Raw genomic sequence first — 16,007 nt, 5'->3', positions numbered from 1 at the left:
CATTTCATGAGTACAGACCATAAGTAACAAACAGGTGCATTCTCTGAAGCCTTTGGGGTCATACTTGTTTGATAAATTTGTTGTGTATAAACTAAAAGTACCTGTCTCACTCTGCTGTAATTTGTACTTTGGCACAATACAAAAGTAGTAAATGCCTTCATAAACCATGCACTAGTCCAGTACAGTGTCAGTAATGTAACTGTGTATAATTGAAAGTGTAATTTACTTGTATCCCACATTACAAGTTCGTGCGGGAGTAGATGTGGATAGCTGGCTGAGATGATGTCATATGTAAACATGCCGGCTCACTATCAATACCTGTACAAAATCTGTCCATTGTTAAGTCTGTGTTTTTGTCATGTAGCGGTCTTAACATTTCTCATATCATGCAACCTTCAGTATGCGCATTACCGTGCAGATAGATGGTGTTACAAGTGAAATTAATACAAAGCACAAATGACATACAGAAATAAATGTTATAAGGAGGGTGGCCCCTACACTGTATAACAACAGAAATAGCATTATATTATTATCTTTGCTGTATTTAATCATTTTGAATTCCTTATACTGATGAACTTTTCACAGCGGGTGCATGTGGCTGATCAAGAAGTTTATCACTGGAGCCTGTGTGTCATTGAAACCACACCCCATCCTGTGCAAAATCTGCTGAGTTGTACGTCTTTGAGATATAATTGAAGACCTTGTAAAACATTTTGTTTTTGGTTTACAGTTATAAATGCACAGACAGTCGCTGACTACAATAAACTGAAGTTTTACACTGCAGTTGTTTACACTGCAGTTGTTGTTCAGTAGTGTTAGAAAGTGACTGCCCATCCTGAACTTGTTTAAGCAGAAGTGCAGTAGATTCAAGGTCTAAGTTTGCTTGCCTATCCTTAAAAATTTGATAGATTAAAAAGTCCAAGCTGCTTACAGATGTTTTTGTCATTCTCAACAAACTGCCAGTAAAATTACTTAATGATCTGAAGTTAGTTAGTGAAGAATTTTTTATGGTGGTTCAAAAAGATAAAATAATTCCTCCTTCATGGAACTTTTCTATAATATTGCATATTCTTAAGCAAGGAAAAGAAAGAAAGAAACTTAGTTTCATCATATAGACACATTTCTCTGTTAAATGTAGATTATAAAATATTTACTGTATTCTGTTAGATTAAGGGATATAGCAAATAATTTAATAAATATCAAACAGGATTTATTGAACAAGTTAACCTATAACTATTTTAGATTTAGCAAAGAGGTTAATAAAAAATAGCCTTAATTAGCCTTAATTAATCTAGATATTAAGAGAAACTTTAATTACGACAGTTAGAATTATTTGTTTAAAACCTTAGAAATATTTGGATTTCCTGAACAGTTTGTAGAAATAATAAAATACACAGAGATGCTAAAGCATATGTTAAAATAGGTGCTTACATAATGCAAGGATTTACTTTAAACAAAGGTACAAGGCAATGATATCCACTGTTTCCTTTATTATTTGCATTGGTCTTGAAACCTTTTGTTATTAGTGTAAGAAGTAATATCAACAGCAAGAATTTTCTGTAAATAAGAATTATCAGTCTAAAATGCAGTTATTTGCAGATTGTTTTATTAAATATAGAAGAGATTAAAATTAAAGTAGAGAAAGAAATAGAAAAATTCCTAGAAATATTGTTACTGATGTTTAATAATAAAAATTGAAACTATATTATTGAATGAATAACTGGATAGTAAACTAATAATTATAGGTATAATTGGAAAGAACAGAAATTAAAATATTTGGGAATTAAAGTTCAACAAGATATTAATAAGATTATTAGTACAATTTTTCTTAAAACAACAGAGGATGCATCATTTGTTATTAAACAATGGAGTGATGCTTCTTTACTTTTGAAGAAAGGTTTACTCTGATTAAAATGATTATAGCATTCAACAGCATTGATGCCAGAAAAATATTGAAGAAAATGGAGAAATTATTAATATTTTTATAGCATCCTAGAAAACCAACAATTTCATATAGAAATGATATTAGACTATGTGAATATGGTGGCATTAGATTTCCAGACATAGAAATGTATTCTGTTGTAACAATTTTTAACTCAGTTGTATTCTGGTTGGATCCAAGCACTGGTCAGTGGAAAGCTATATGTGAAAAACTGTTCATAGGTTTATAGATTACTACTAGGCTAATTGCCCTTGTGGGCCATTTTAAGCCTAGCAAGTCACCCCATGTGAGAATCAAACCCTGCACCTTGTGCATGTAAGGTAACCGCCTTAACCATTATGCCACCTTCCCACCCCATAACTTGTATTAAGTTCATTTAAATTTAGTAATTTAAGCATTTTTGAAATTGTCAATAATTCCTTTATTTGCTTATTAAAATATAGTTTAGAAGGAAATAACTTTCAAAATTTAGACTTGTCGTATATGAAAACAATTTAAAATGGTTAAAATATATTTATAAAGTTCCATTAGTTAACAGTGGAAATTGTTGTGTTTTCCTGTTGCATAAACCCTAGGGTTTTTATAGAATTTCAAAATGTTATGAAAATGTTTATTTTAAAAGAAAAATAATTAGTGTCATGGTATGACTGTTATGAAGGAGGGAAAATTAGAACATCAGAAAGTTTAATGAAATTCTGCAAATTGGATGAGTTGGTTACTAAGCTTGTTATGACTAATAGAGGGAAATTAGCATTTTAAATGAAAAGGATCAGAATTATTTTTCTCCGTTATAATATGAATATATAGCTTTCATTAATAAAGGTCAGTTGAATTGTAAAATAACTCTTTCTAAATTGTAGAAGCTAAGCATAAATAAAAATCTAGATGTAAATTACTGGAAATTTTTGAGCACTAGCAGATTAAATGATTTAATTAATGAAAAGAATAAAATTATATTATTCAAGTTTGTGAATCAGAATTCAAGTATGTGTTGGAATTTTTTATGCGTGAATATATACACAGGATATTTGTCACTCCACATTCAATTTCAAAGTATAATAAAGAAGTTACCTCAATTTTCTGGAGATAAAGTAAAGAAGTAAAAGCAGACTGGATACATATATTTCTGAACTATGAGAAACTTGATACTTACTGGTAACAGATAACTGATTTTTTAAAAGCCCAAAGAAATACGCCAGGTACCACCACAGCTCTTCAAATTCACGATCCTTTATTAAAACATAAACCTTTTAGATCAGTAAGCGCTTTTGGGCTACTTCAAAACCCTTCATCAGACTTAATTAATGACATTTCATTGGGAGGGTGGCTTAATGGTTAAGGTGTTTCCCTTACAAACACAAGGTACAGGGTTTGAGTCTCACGAGGGATAATTGACTAGGCTTAAAAATGGCTCGCAAGGGCAGTTAGCTTAGTACTAAAACTATTTAAATATAGAAAAAGGCACCAAGAAATGAATTCATATATCTCGACTCACCACTAGATGGTAGCATTTATCTAAAATTCAATTCTTATAGTGTATTAATATAAATGAATATGTTTAAAAATACATGCATCTATCTAAAAATGTCTGTATATGTATAAAAGCATGTATATATAAATATATATATAAAAAATACATATATATAAATAATATATAAATGTACATAAATGCAGACAAAAATATAACACTATAACACTTTCAAATACCTGCATTTCATGCATTGATATATTAAAATCATTACTAAGACAATGATAAATAGAACAATACATTTAGTTTAAAATAAAAATATATAGGATTTTGTCATAGAAATGCACATGTGTAATATCATAGAACAACTCCCTCATAAATGCATACTCAATGTTTCAGGGGTCTATCTCTCAAAAATGGTTTGATAGAAACCCTATAATTCAGCCCCTTCCCTTTATCCGATTACATCCTAATTATCCATTTAATTTCTTGTTGTTCTGTATAATTCTTAATGTTTCCCAATCCCAATCAACCTGCCCTTGAGAAAGCCAAACTGGTTTGAGTCCAGTTTCTGAAGGTTGCCCATGTCTTTGTTGATCATTTCTATAGTAAATCATTCCATGGGTTTACATATTAGACTAGTCAGGCTAATGGGTCAGTAGTTTCTGGGGTCTGTTCATGGTCCAGCCTTGTGAAGTGGGATAACTTTTGCAGTCCTCCATTATCCTGTTACAAAGCCTGTTTTGAGGTCATAGTTGAAAAGTGACTTAAGTGGTCTTGATAGGTCATGTTTCAAGCTATTTAGGAGGCATACCAGGATGTTGTTGGGCCCCATTAAGGCTGTGTTTTTGGCTTTAGCGAGTGCGGCCAGGGCCTGCTCCCTGCAAATAGTTGGGAGTATGCTAGTAGGTATTTCATGGGGGGAGGCAGGGAAAGGGTGGGGTGTGATGTTTATACTGAATTTGTCATTCAGTAGATTCACTATGTCACTCTGCTCAGTGAAGGTGGCACCATTAGCCTCCACTTCAGCACACAGCTGTGTGCTGCCTTTGAAGTTGCTGACTTTAACTGTAGACGGTTTTATGGTTATCTTTAGCCTGTGAAGCTGTCTCAAACTCATAACTGGCCTTGTTGGACTTGATTAGTCCTCTTAGTTTATTTTTGTTTAATTAGAGAGCTCTTATTGTAGGAGTTGCTGTTCGTGATTTTAGCCATGACTTTTTTTCTTTTGTTATATATGCCCTATTGTGGTTAGGATTCCACCAGTCTGGTTTGTTTTCAGAGTTTCTTTTGTCTTGCTTCTAATAGGTACAGCGGCCTGTGTACAGCCATTCACATGGTTCTACAAGCTCTATGTGAACAATTCTGCATAGGTTGCTGAGAACTCAGGATTAGGAGGGACATTGAATTTTGAGAAACTATCACTTAATAGGATGTAGTTTGCTTTAGATAGTTCCTAACTCTTCGAGTTTTGCTGGGGTTACCAAATTGATTTTAATTTCAAAGGAACCATCTTTGTGTTCCAACTTCACCAGTGCGGACATGACAGTGAGGACTGGGCAGCATTCTCCCATATTATTGAGTATTGAGTTCAGTTTATTTAAACTTCTTGTGTGTGTGCGTAGTATCTGGTTAAGAATATTTGTGTTAAAGTTCAGGAATCATTGTGCCTATGAGTTTGAGGCAGTGTATGCTTCCAAGTCTATAAAGGGGTTCCCTGTTTAAAATCCACCTCTGAGTGTTTTTTTCTGGCTATACTACTCAGAAACAGCTCCTCATGGTCCTGCAGAGTGGTCCTAGCAGCAGAGAACTGAGAAAAGCAACTACTTTCCTGATTTAAGTATTTTTTGCTTTTTTTACCTAAAATACCTTCTCTTGCTTACTTTGAACAAGCTTAAACTGTTTTATTAGCTGTTTGTTGCATTATATATAATCTGCACTTAAAGTTACATTTGGTTGAAAATTCGTCGAAAGTTTGTTTGTTTGTTAAATTTAACTGTTGAGGCTGCCCACTAAAGTGTGCTAGCCTATGTAACTGATTTATTACTGTTTCCTGCATTTCTGTGTGCTTTCTATCTCAAAAACAAAAAACAAAAAAATATCCTTGTTTTCCCACCTCTCCTCGACTAGTTTAGACCAGTATACAGGCTTTGCTGTATTCTGGGCTGTGGTGTACTTCCTGTGTTGTCCATTGCCTTACTTGGATAGAAGGAAGTTTCTTTGCTCACCAGTGGGAGTGGGGAGCCTTGAGCAGCCTATCTGTCCCTGAAGGAGTGACCTCAGCACAAGAGCTTGTAGTAATTGGTTGTTTTGGACCATTTCTAGCTCTTTTGAAGTTCCCTGTTTAAAATCCGCGTTTGCGCGGCTTTGCACGATTGTGCGCATAGTGCAGCACCGGTTAAACTTTTTCTGGCTCCAAGTCTGCTTTTCAAATTTTCCCTTAAGAAAGCTCTACTCTTATAATAATCAGTCTACTCGCTTTATTATAAGCCTAGCACTTGTTCTCAAAACCTCTCTTCTAAGTAAGCACTCTCAAACTAAAGTAAGCACTACATCCACCTACCACCACTGTGAGTACCCACTTCCCTTAAAGGCACAGCACTCCCTTATAATATTCTAGCATGTTGAGTGGTAGATTACTAGCACCCTCTCCGGTTCAGTTGGTTAATCTGGGAATCTTGAGACAATGCTACAATTGTCTCATGTACACAGACAACCCTCTCCTCCTCCCAACAAACACAAATACATTTGAGAGATGCAACTATATAGTCAAACTGGAGGCTGAACTCTCTCAACTCAGGACTGGCAAGACCAGACAGGAGGAGAAGGTAACCACACACACAGCTAACCCAGTCCCACATAGACCTACCACAACTGCAAACCAAACACATAATAACACAAAGACATACTTGGAGGTTCTAACAAAAAACTTACCAAAACAACAGAGGCTCCCAAAGCAGACACCCAAAAATCCACCACCTCAAAATATAACACATGCAACGCATACTTCAATAAATCAGTGTTTCAAACAATCACAGCCCTTAAGGCCAAACACCATGCCTGATACACTAGTAATAGGTCACTCTATAGTCAGACACACTGACGTTCCGCTTACCAGACTGAACAAGGAGAGGGTAACGGTGAGCTGCCTATTGGGAGCTAGGATCCTCCATATAACACACGCACTCAGGTCACTCCAAAGCAAGTACATATATGACTCCGTCATTTTCCATGCCGGCGTGAATGACCTGAGACGTACCTCCCTGGACTACATGAAAAGAGACATAGAGGAGCTCTCTGATTATGTAGCCCAGGCTGGTATGACCCTGACCCTGAGCAGCATCTTGTCCTCACCAAGAATGATGCCACAATACAAAGACAAGATGATCAGCTTTAATAATTGGCTCAATTACTGGTGTCATTCTAGGGGGATCCAATGTCTGTCTGCTTGGGATGACATGCTGGACAAGCTACGCTGCTTCGCAAGGGACGTCTTGCACCTGTCACCACTGTGTTTCTCGATATTGTCTAAGGCTCTTGCCACCCCCATAGTGCCTTTTTTAGGCAAGGCTCAAAAGACAAACCCACCTCCTTAGAAAACAAAAATGGAAAAAAATTAAGGGTAATGCTGCTCAACGCCAGAAGTCTAAATCTCAAGATGCAGGCTCTCAAAGCACTCCTCAGTATGGAGAGCATCGATGTCTGTGCAGTAACTGAAACCTGGTTGAAGGCTCCTGAGAGCACCCCAGCGCTACCAGGCTATACCTCGTATCATGTTTTTCAGCCCTAAAACTCGGGCCAAACTAAAAAGGGAGGGGGGAGTGTCCATATTCATCAAGGACACCCACACCTCCAGGTTAGTGGCAACACACGAAGCATCAGAGACCATCCAGGTGCAACTAACCGTAGGCAAAACTGCTATACAACTGGTAGCATGTTACAAACCACCCTCCCAATCTCAGGAACCCCATTCAGCTTTCCTGAAGACATTGGAGGATATGAATGTCTCACCAAACACCATCATATTGAGAGACTTCAACTACCCTAACATAGACTGGGTGCATTATTCTAGCCCTAACACCCTAGCCCAAAGGTTCCTGGAATTCATACATTCAAATGCAATGGAACAGCTAGTCACCTCTCCCACAAGGGGAGATAATATACTAGACATGATCATCACAAACATGGGGACAAAGTGCTCCACACCAGAAGTATACCCCTCACCAGTGAGATCTGACCACAAACTAATCACCTGGATATACATATCCCACCTCCACCCCCAACACAAAAGACTACAGTGAAACACTTCTCAAAAGCCGACTTTGCACTTCTTAAGATGGTATCCTTTAAGCCCACTGGGTCAGTGGAAACCACATCCCACAATGCTGAATTCTTCACAAATGCTTTCTACGGGCATCTCCAAGAATGCATGGATCATGCAATCCCAAATAAAACCAAGACCCTCTCCACCAAGGGCAGGCGTCCTGTCTGGTGGACCCCAGCCATAAACAAATTGCATAACAAAAGAAGGAAGCTACTGCACGACAGAGCAAAATCCCATAAAGAGAAGGCATCTCTGATCAGCACTAGTAGGAAGCTATGTTCTCTCATAAAAACATCCAAGGCCAACTTTGAGAGAAAAATCGTTATGAACACTAAAGATAATCACAAGGCCTTCTTCTGCTATGTTAGAAACCTGGGCGGAAACCCTCAGATATGCTCAGAGTTAGTTCACAATGACAAAAAATACACTGAACCCATAGATATTGCCAACATTCTGGCAGACGGGTTCAGTGCAAATTTCTCCCCCCTCTCACCCCCAAAAGAAGAAATACTTATCCCAGCTAAATGTAACCTCCCTGTCGTCTCAGATGTCCAGGTGAGAACCACATTCAGCAAAGCTAAAAACACAGCATCAATGGGACCTGACGGTATCCCGGGTTGCGTGCTACGTGAACTCCAAGAGGAGCTAAACCCGCACATAAAAATGCTATTTAACCTTAGCCTTACTACAGGATATGTACCTGAAAACTGGCGTACAGCAACAGTGGTCCCACTCCACAAAGGAGACACCTCTACAGACCCTGGTAACTACCGCCCCATAAGCTCAACCAGCCTGGTCTGCAAAGCTATGGAAAGAATCATTATGGAACTCATAAAGAGAGACATTGGGGACCTACAGACACTTGATCCCACCCAGTTCGGCTTTGTAAAGGGCAGATCCTGCCTTTTGAACCTGGTTGACTTTTTCGAAACAGTCACTAGAGCCATTGACGAGGGCAAAGCAGTCCATACAGCCTACCTGGACTTGGCTAAAGCCTTCGACACAATACCCCACTCCGGCATCATAGACAAGCTCAACAGCTTAAATGTAAATCCATGTGTCACAAGATGGGTTGCAAACTGGACAAAGGATAGAACCCATAAAGTCAAAATCGCTGGAGCCATGTCAGACTCAAAGCCAGTCACAAGTGGTGTCCCACATGGCTCTGTCCTGGGACCCCTCTTGTTCGGCATTTATTTCTCAGATGTGAAAGCAAATATGGGAGGGTTGTGGCTGACAAAGTTCGCAGATGACTGCAAACTAGGTGCCATAGTCGATACACCAGCTGACACATACATCCTACAAAAAGGCCTCACTGAAACGGACAACTGGTGCCAGAGTCATGGCCTTAAACTAAATGCCAAAAAATGTATAGTCATCCCCTTTGGGAAAAACAAAGTACCCACAAATTATCACATAGACAGTAACCCACTGAGTACAGAAAAAGTAATCAGAGACCTGGGGACCCAAGTCGATAGTGACCTCTCATTTGACACCCACGTTGCCAAAGTGGTTAGAAAGGCTTTCTACCTTGCCCACCTTATCATGAAGGGATTCACATCCAGATCAAAGGAGGTCATTGTACCCCTATACTCCTCCCTTATCAGGCCCATGATTGAGTACAATGCCCCATTTGGTATGTACCTCTCCCGGCACTTGCAACAACTGGAGAGACCCCAAAAGTACCTCACCAAGAGGATCAAGGGTCTCCAACATATGTCATATGCTGCCAGACTAAAGAAACTCCAGCTCTATTCAGTAGCATACCGCCTACTCAGAGGTGATCTGTGCCTGACGTACAAGGCCATGTCCAGTCAGGAATTGATGGACATGCTCCACCTCAAAAAATCCAAATCCATCAGAACCACGAGAGCTAAAGATTTAAACCTCAGCACAAATATGAATAGGACATGCTGGAGGGACAGATTCATAACACAGAGGCTTCCCATAGTCTGGAACAGAATCCCAGTTCATGTTAGGCAAAGCCCCTCACTGACTCTCTTCAAGAGAAATCTTGATGAGTGGATGGGAGATCCTAGGTTTTCCCCGGGGGTCATCTCTGTGTCACTACTAGACAGAGGCACAGTAAACTAATTCTATTATGTAAGGGGGTCTTCACTGTGTCACTACTAGACAGAGGCGCAGTATTCTAAACCTATTCTGTACACTTTTGTACCATTACATGGGGTGGCGAAAGCCACATCACTATGGCTAGGCTTATAAATGCCCCAGGGCAGATAGCCTAGTACTAAACTATGAAACTATGAGTAATTAAAGTCTCTCATGAATAAGGTATTTGGTTTAATGGTGAGTGTCTCCAGTAGGTGTAGGTCTGAGCTATGAGCTATAAGATTCTTGGGATATAGAGGTATAGCTTGCTAGGATATGGTATGGTACTTTGTCTGTGCTGATTTTCACACGCTTAAACTCCAGGGTATTGCCTGTTTAACCAACCTGCATGTGCATCTTGCTAATTATATCAAGACTCTTCCACCTTTTGTCCCTGTCTTTCCAGCTGATGTCTAAATGTGTGGAAGGCACTGAAGCTTTGCACTGCTGGAGTACGTGCTGCAGATTTAAGCCATGTCTTGATAACAGCACAGATGCCTAATTCTCCAGAGTGAAAAGAGCTTGTAGGGTGTGGAGTTTGTTTATGCTTTTAGCATTAAGCAGTAACAGCTTTAAGTTTTCTTTTGTTTTATTTGCTATATCGGTAGGTTTGTTGATTTGACATAAAGTAAAAATGGCGATAAGGGGATGGATAAAGCTTTAGTAAATGTTTAGAAGCTGAGGGGAGGCGTGGGTGGGAGAGGTGCAGACCATTCTTTACAAAGTAATGTGATTTGTTAACCATGTCCTCCCATGCTGACATATATTAAATCCCCCTGGAAAGACACCAGAAACTAAGTAAATTATTTAAGTCAGTCATCTTTTGTTCATACTGTAACATTCTTGATGAAGGTGGAATTCTGTTCATTGCAAGGCACATATTTGCATGATACACATATTCAGAGAGATCAATAAAGACTGTCTTCATATAGTCCAGGAAGGTGAGTCTCAGGTCATTAATGCCTACATGGGCTATGATAGAATCATAGTGGTACCTTTGGTGTAGTGATGAGTGCATGTGTGACTGGCAAATCCTAGCTATAGATAAGCAACTAACCTTTATCTTCTCCTTGGTCAGTCTGGTGAGTGGGGTGTCTGTGTGTTATACAATGGGGTCCCCAGTGACAAGAGTCCTGGGTAATGTGCTGGCTTGCCTTATGGGCTTTGCTCTTGGGGTTCCAGTGGGTGGAGGGTAATGTGTGGTGTTTGGTGTTGCTTTTGGTGAGTGTTTTAGACATTGTGGAGGATAAGCATTCCCGTTTATAAGCTTAGGAGGTTTTTGAGGTTTGGGAAGATTGCATTTAGTACCTTATGTCTGTGGTTGGCACTGTGTGGGGAATGTAGTGTGTATGTTCTTGACAACGTTGTTTGTATATGAGAATCTTGCCTCCAGTGAAATTGTGTATGTGTATCTTTCATGTACTGTGTTTGTTTCTGTAAGGATAAAGTGGTTGCCTGTGAACATGAGACAATTACTACATTGTCTCAAAAGGCCGATATCTATTAAGCTGGCTATGGGGACATTTGGAAATTACATATCCTTGTTGTCTGGACCTGTATTTGGGAAGGCTCCTGTAAGTCATGTACTGGATTCTACAGATGTCTCCTTGAGGGTCTGTGGGGTTGGGCACTAGACCAGGCTAGATTATGCTAAACAGGCAGTAATGCCCAACAGGGTGTGTGTTACTGTGTAAGTAATTTCTGCCCAGGGGTGTTATGAGAACCGATGCCACAGGCGAGGAGGGCCCTACACCCTTGTAAAGATGTTACTTGCACAGTAACACACACACTGGAGGGCATTATTGCACTTAGAGAATGGTCTGCCTGTAAAACTATTGTGTTTTACTTAGTTATTTTTTATTACTATTTATATATATATATATATATATATATATATATATATATATATATATATATATACACACACACACACACACACACACACACACACACACACACACATATGTATCTGTGTGTGTGTGTATAGGTTTGGTATCAAAATTCTGTTAATCGGTTTGTGAGTAATGACTTGCTGGAACCGAAAGGATGAAAATGTGTATACTGTTCTCTCACAACAACGAAGAAGGTAATGTTGGAATGTCGAATTCAGCATTATCGACATTACCCAACTTACCTGGATGTCTGGAGATGCCCTATAAACTTTTTGCAGGGGCAAGCCCCCCTTCATATCCCATGTGGGGGGTTGCGTCCCCCACACCCCCCTGCTAAATATGTGTTATAACTCCAAGATCGTACTACTGTGGGGAAAAGGGCAAATTTCCTGATCCCTATTTCAGTGCGATGGTCAAAAACATGAAGGCAAGCTACATCTCGACATTTCAGAGACGACAAGATTTCCACTCAGGATTTTAAACCTTTGCTCCTTTACCCTCGGCATCCAAATGACAGTAATACAAGTTTCATACTTTTGATAGTAAACCATATAAATATGTGTGTGTGAGTCCAGCGAGCAAAGACCAGCACCACGAACCATACAGAAGGTAAAAACACAAAACAGAAGTGTAAGTGTAAGTGTGTGTGTGTGTGTGTGTGTGTGTGTGTGTGTGTGTGTGTGTGTATATATATATATATATATATATATATATATATATATATATATATCTATAGATGTAAAATAGTTCCTTTGCATAATGTTTCAAACTTGCTGTAATACACATAAATAGTGTTGGAAGAAGTATTGTAACATTTTCAAAATATTTCCAGATATGTACGTTATTTTTTCATCCCTTACTCCTACAAATGTGTGGTTTGTAGCCAGCCATTGGGGATTGAACTCGCTAAATGACATACATTTGAGTTTCAGACTTTTTCAGAAAATTCATACTAACACAAACTCTGTTATTCAAATTTCCCACCTATCTGTTGAAAAAAGAGGAATTTAAGGAATGGGTAGTGAAAATTATTCAGGAGCTATTAGAGAAGATAGAAATTATTTTCTGAAAATATAGCTAGGGAGGGGGATAAAAGTTAAGTGGAGTTTAAAAATACAGTGGAAAGAAAAGAAAGGGAGATATGGTTAAGAAGTAACAAAATTTTTTAGCGGGACTGACAAATGTTAAAGTGTTGCAAAATAGGGGGATTCCACAGAAGAGGAAGAGGAGCAACTGTAGAATGCTAAACAGAAAATAAGGGATTACCACAATATGCATGAATTCAGAAGGATTGCTGTTAAGCAAATGTTTTTTGATAACTAGAGCACAAAAACTTTTATCACGACGACTCAGGCAACACAAAGTAGAAAGGGCTGTCACCAAGCTTAGGGAGCCTATAATAAGGAAGATAACAAGAGACCCTGTAGAAATATTCGAAATATTTTGGAAATTCTATGAAAGTCTGTATAAAGCAGAGAAATATGGAAATCAAGAAAAGGTACAAATGAAAATGTTTATGAAAGAACTAAATATGCCAAGGTTAGAGGGAGATGATGCCCAATTACTAACAGCTAAGATAGGAAGAGATGAGATAAAAACGGTGATGTATAACCAATCTACAGGAAAGTACCCAGGAATAGATGGTATCCCTGTGGAAGTTCAGAAGCTAGGAGAGAAAAACTGAAAAATCATGAAGGTTTTTTTAACAGTATTTTAAAACGACGGTAAGTACCAACATCCTGGAAGAAAACAGTGGTAGTTGTGATACCTAAAGAGGATAAAGATCCATCAGATCCAGCTTCATACAGGCCCATGTCAATACTAAACCATGGTTATAAAGGTGTTTATGTCTGTAATAGCTAAAGGAATGGCAACAGTGATGCCAGAATTGATAGATATGGATCAATGTGATTTTGTGGAGGGGATGCAAACATTTAACAACATTAACAGAACACTGATGATCCAGAGGGAAGCAGAATATAAGAAAATACCAATGCTTTTAGTGGATCTTGATGCAGAGAAACCATTTGACAGAGTAAGCTGGGACCGTATGAGCAGGACAGTGGAAGCATTTGCATTCCCTGATAAAATGATAAGGTTGATTAGAAGATATATGAGGGATCAGAGGAGAAGATTAAAGTGGGTGGGGGTCCTCTCTGACAGTTTCTGTGTGAGCAGTGGAACCAGGCAGGGGTGTCCTCTCTCCCCTTTGTTTGCATTATATTTAGAACCACTGGTAAAGAAAATAAGGGACTCCGAAATCCAAGGATATAATTTGTGTGGTAGTCAAGAAAAGCTAGTTCTATTTGCAGATGATATTATTTTATACCTGGCAAAACCAGAAAGGGACATTATGGTGGTGTGGAACATTTTGAGACAGTTTCAGATCTTTTTGGGATACAAAATTAATGAAGCTAGAACAAAGGCAATAGTGGTCAATTATGTACCCACACACAAATTGGCTCGGCAATGTCCATATTTATGGGAACATGATAAAATGTATGTAGGAGTATGCATTAAAAATTATTCCGGTGTGGCAGCTAAGGATATGTGGGAAGAGAGTAAACAAAAGATAATTCAAAAACTGGGAAAATGGAAGCTCTAATACCGAGAGTAAGATACAAGCAGTTAAAATGTTTTTAGTCCCATTAGTTTTATGTACAGGTTAGTCATATTTTTCTTAACTAGAGAAGTTGTGGACAGCAATTAATAAAGAGCTGAAGATGGCAAGAGTCAAGTGGGATAAGCTGATTCTTCCAACAGAACAGGGTGGATTGGGATTGCCTGATTTGAAGAGGTATTTCAGCAACACAGGTAAGGTTCCCATGCATAGCACGAACAGAAAATTATAATTCAAAGTGGAAAGGGATGATGACACACTGGGAAGCTCAAGAAACAAGGTGAGACTGGGATTTTGGATACGGACCTTTAAGGAGAATAGCAATAATCATGCAGAGTATTATATTCATAAAGTAGCAGAAAATATTCTAAGAACTAAGCTAACATGAGAATGGAGAAAGGAGATTCAGCAGATAGGGATGTCTGGGCTGGAATTTATTGGAGAAAACTGGCAAAGGAACCAAGGTACTAGGAACAAATAACTAGAGAGGGAAAGGTAATAGAATGGGCAGATGCCAAGGATTTATTTAGACTCCAGGTTAGGGTTTGCCTTCCCTATCAAGGAATGATATTAGAGTATAGGCAAAGAGAAAGAAATAGTGGGGTCCTAAACGAAAGACCAGCACTGGTAGAATTTTAATAGAATCTAGAACAGAAGTTGCTGTTAAATAAGTAATAATTTGTAGAGCATACAAAATACTGTATAATAACTATAAGAATTAATCAGAGGAGGTTAAAAAGAACTGGGAAGAGAGATTAGATAAGCAATTCATAAAGAAACAATGGGGGGATATATGTATGTCTCCCAAATATGCAACAAAGTCTAGAAGATTAAGGATCTTTGCTTAGAAGTGTTTAGATACCAATTTTTCCTCGGGTAGACAGCGAATGTTGGAGGTGTAATGGGGAAGAAAGAGGTAAGTGTGAACATGTTTTCTGGAAGAATAATGAGTTGGCAGACTTTACAGATTCCCTGCAAACTGCTTTGTCAGAGATACTGTATGAGCATATTGGTGTAACTAAGGAAGTTATTCGTTTGAGCTATAATACAGAATCCGAATAGCCTAGACATGGTAAGGTCTTGCTGAGTCTGGTTATGGTGGCTGCCAAAAAAAAGCAATTATTAGAAAATAGAAATCAGAGTCTAAACCAACTTTACTAGATGTAGAGAATATAGTAACAGACCAAAAACAAGTAGAAATGGGATGTTTAGAAAAGGGTAGGAACAAATTACATAGGAAAAAATGGGAGTTGTGGGAACAATGCATGCAGAGGAGGAGGAACGAGGTTTGAATGAGTTAAGTAATGTTTGACTGACAATGATGAGATAGATTATAAGTGAGGTATAATGTTTGCAACTACAGTTGTGTCTTCATGGTTTGTAATGTATTATGTTTGCAACTAGAATTTTGTTAGGATTTTTTTTGTCATTTATATAAATGCAAGATTGCCAATGTCATATATGATAATTTAATAAAGATGTTTCTTGTTTAAAAAAATGGGAGCCTGCTCTACCCAGTTTACCTTAAAACAAACCCTATTATTCAAGCAACTTTGTAATTTTATAAGAGCAATATTTAAAATCTGTTCCTATTTCTGAGCCTTTGTACCCCATTTATTTTTGGCTTTATCCAGATGTCTTGAACTAAGGGG

The 16,007-nt window shown here is 38.3% G+C and overlaps 1 protein-coding gene across 5 annotated transcripts in view; it reads left to right on the top strand.

The window, feature by feature from the left end:
- Window positions 1-16,007, top strand: part of LOC122811078 (APAF1 interacting protein) — a 791,984-nt gene that overhangs the window by 652,505 nt on the left and 123,472 nt on the right. The window lies entirely within an intron of this gene.

This window comes from Protopterus annectens, chromosome 9.part0 (assembly GCF_019279795.1).
Source record: "Protopterus annectens isolate FY-2018-M chromosome 9.part0, PAN1.0, whole genome shotgun sequence".
Classification (NCBI taxonomy): domain Eukaryota; kingdom Metazoa; phylum Chordata; order Ceratodontiformes; family Protopteridae; genus Protopterus; species Protopterus annectens.
This window is presented reverse-complemented; position numbering and strand designations above follow the sequence as displayed.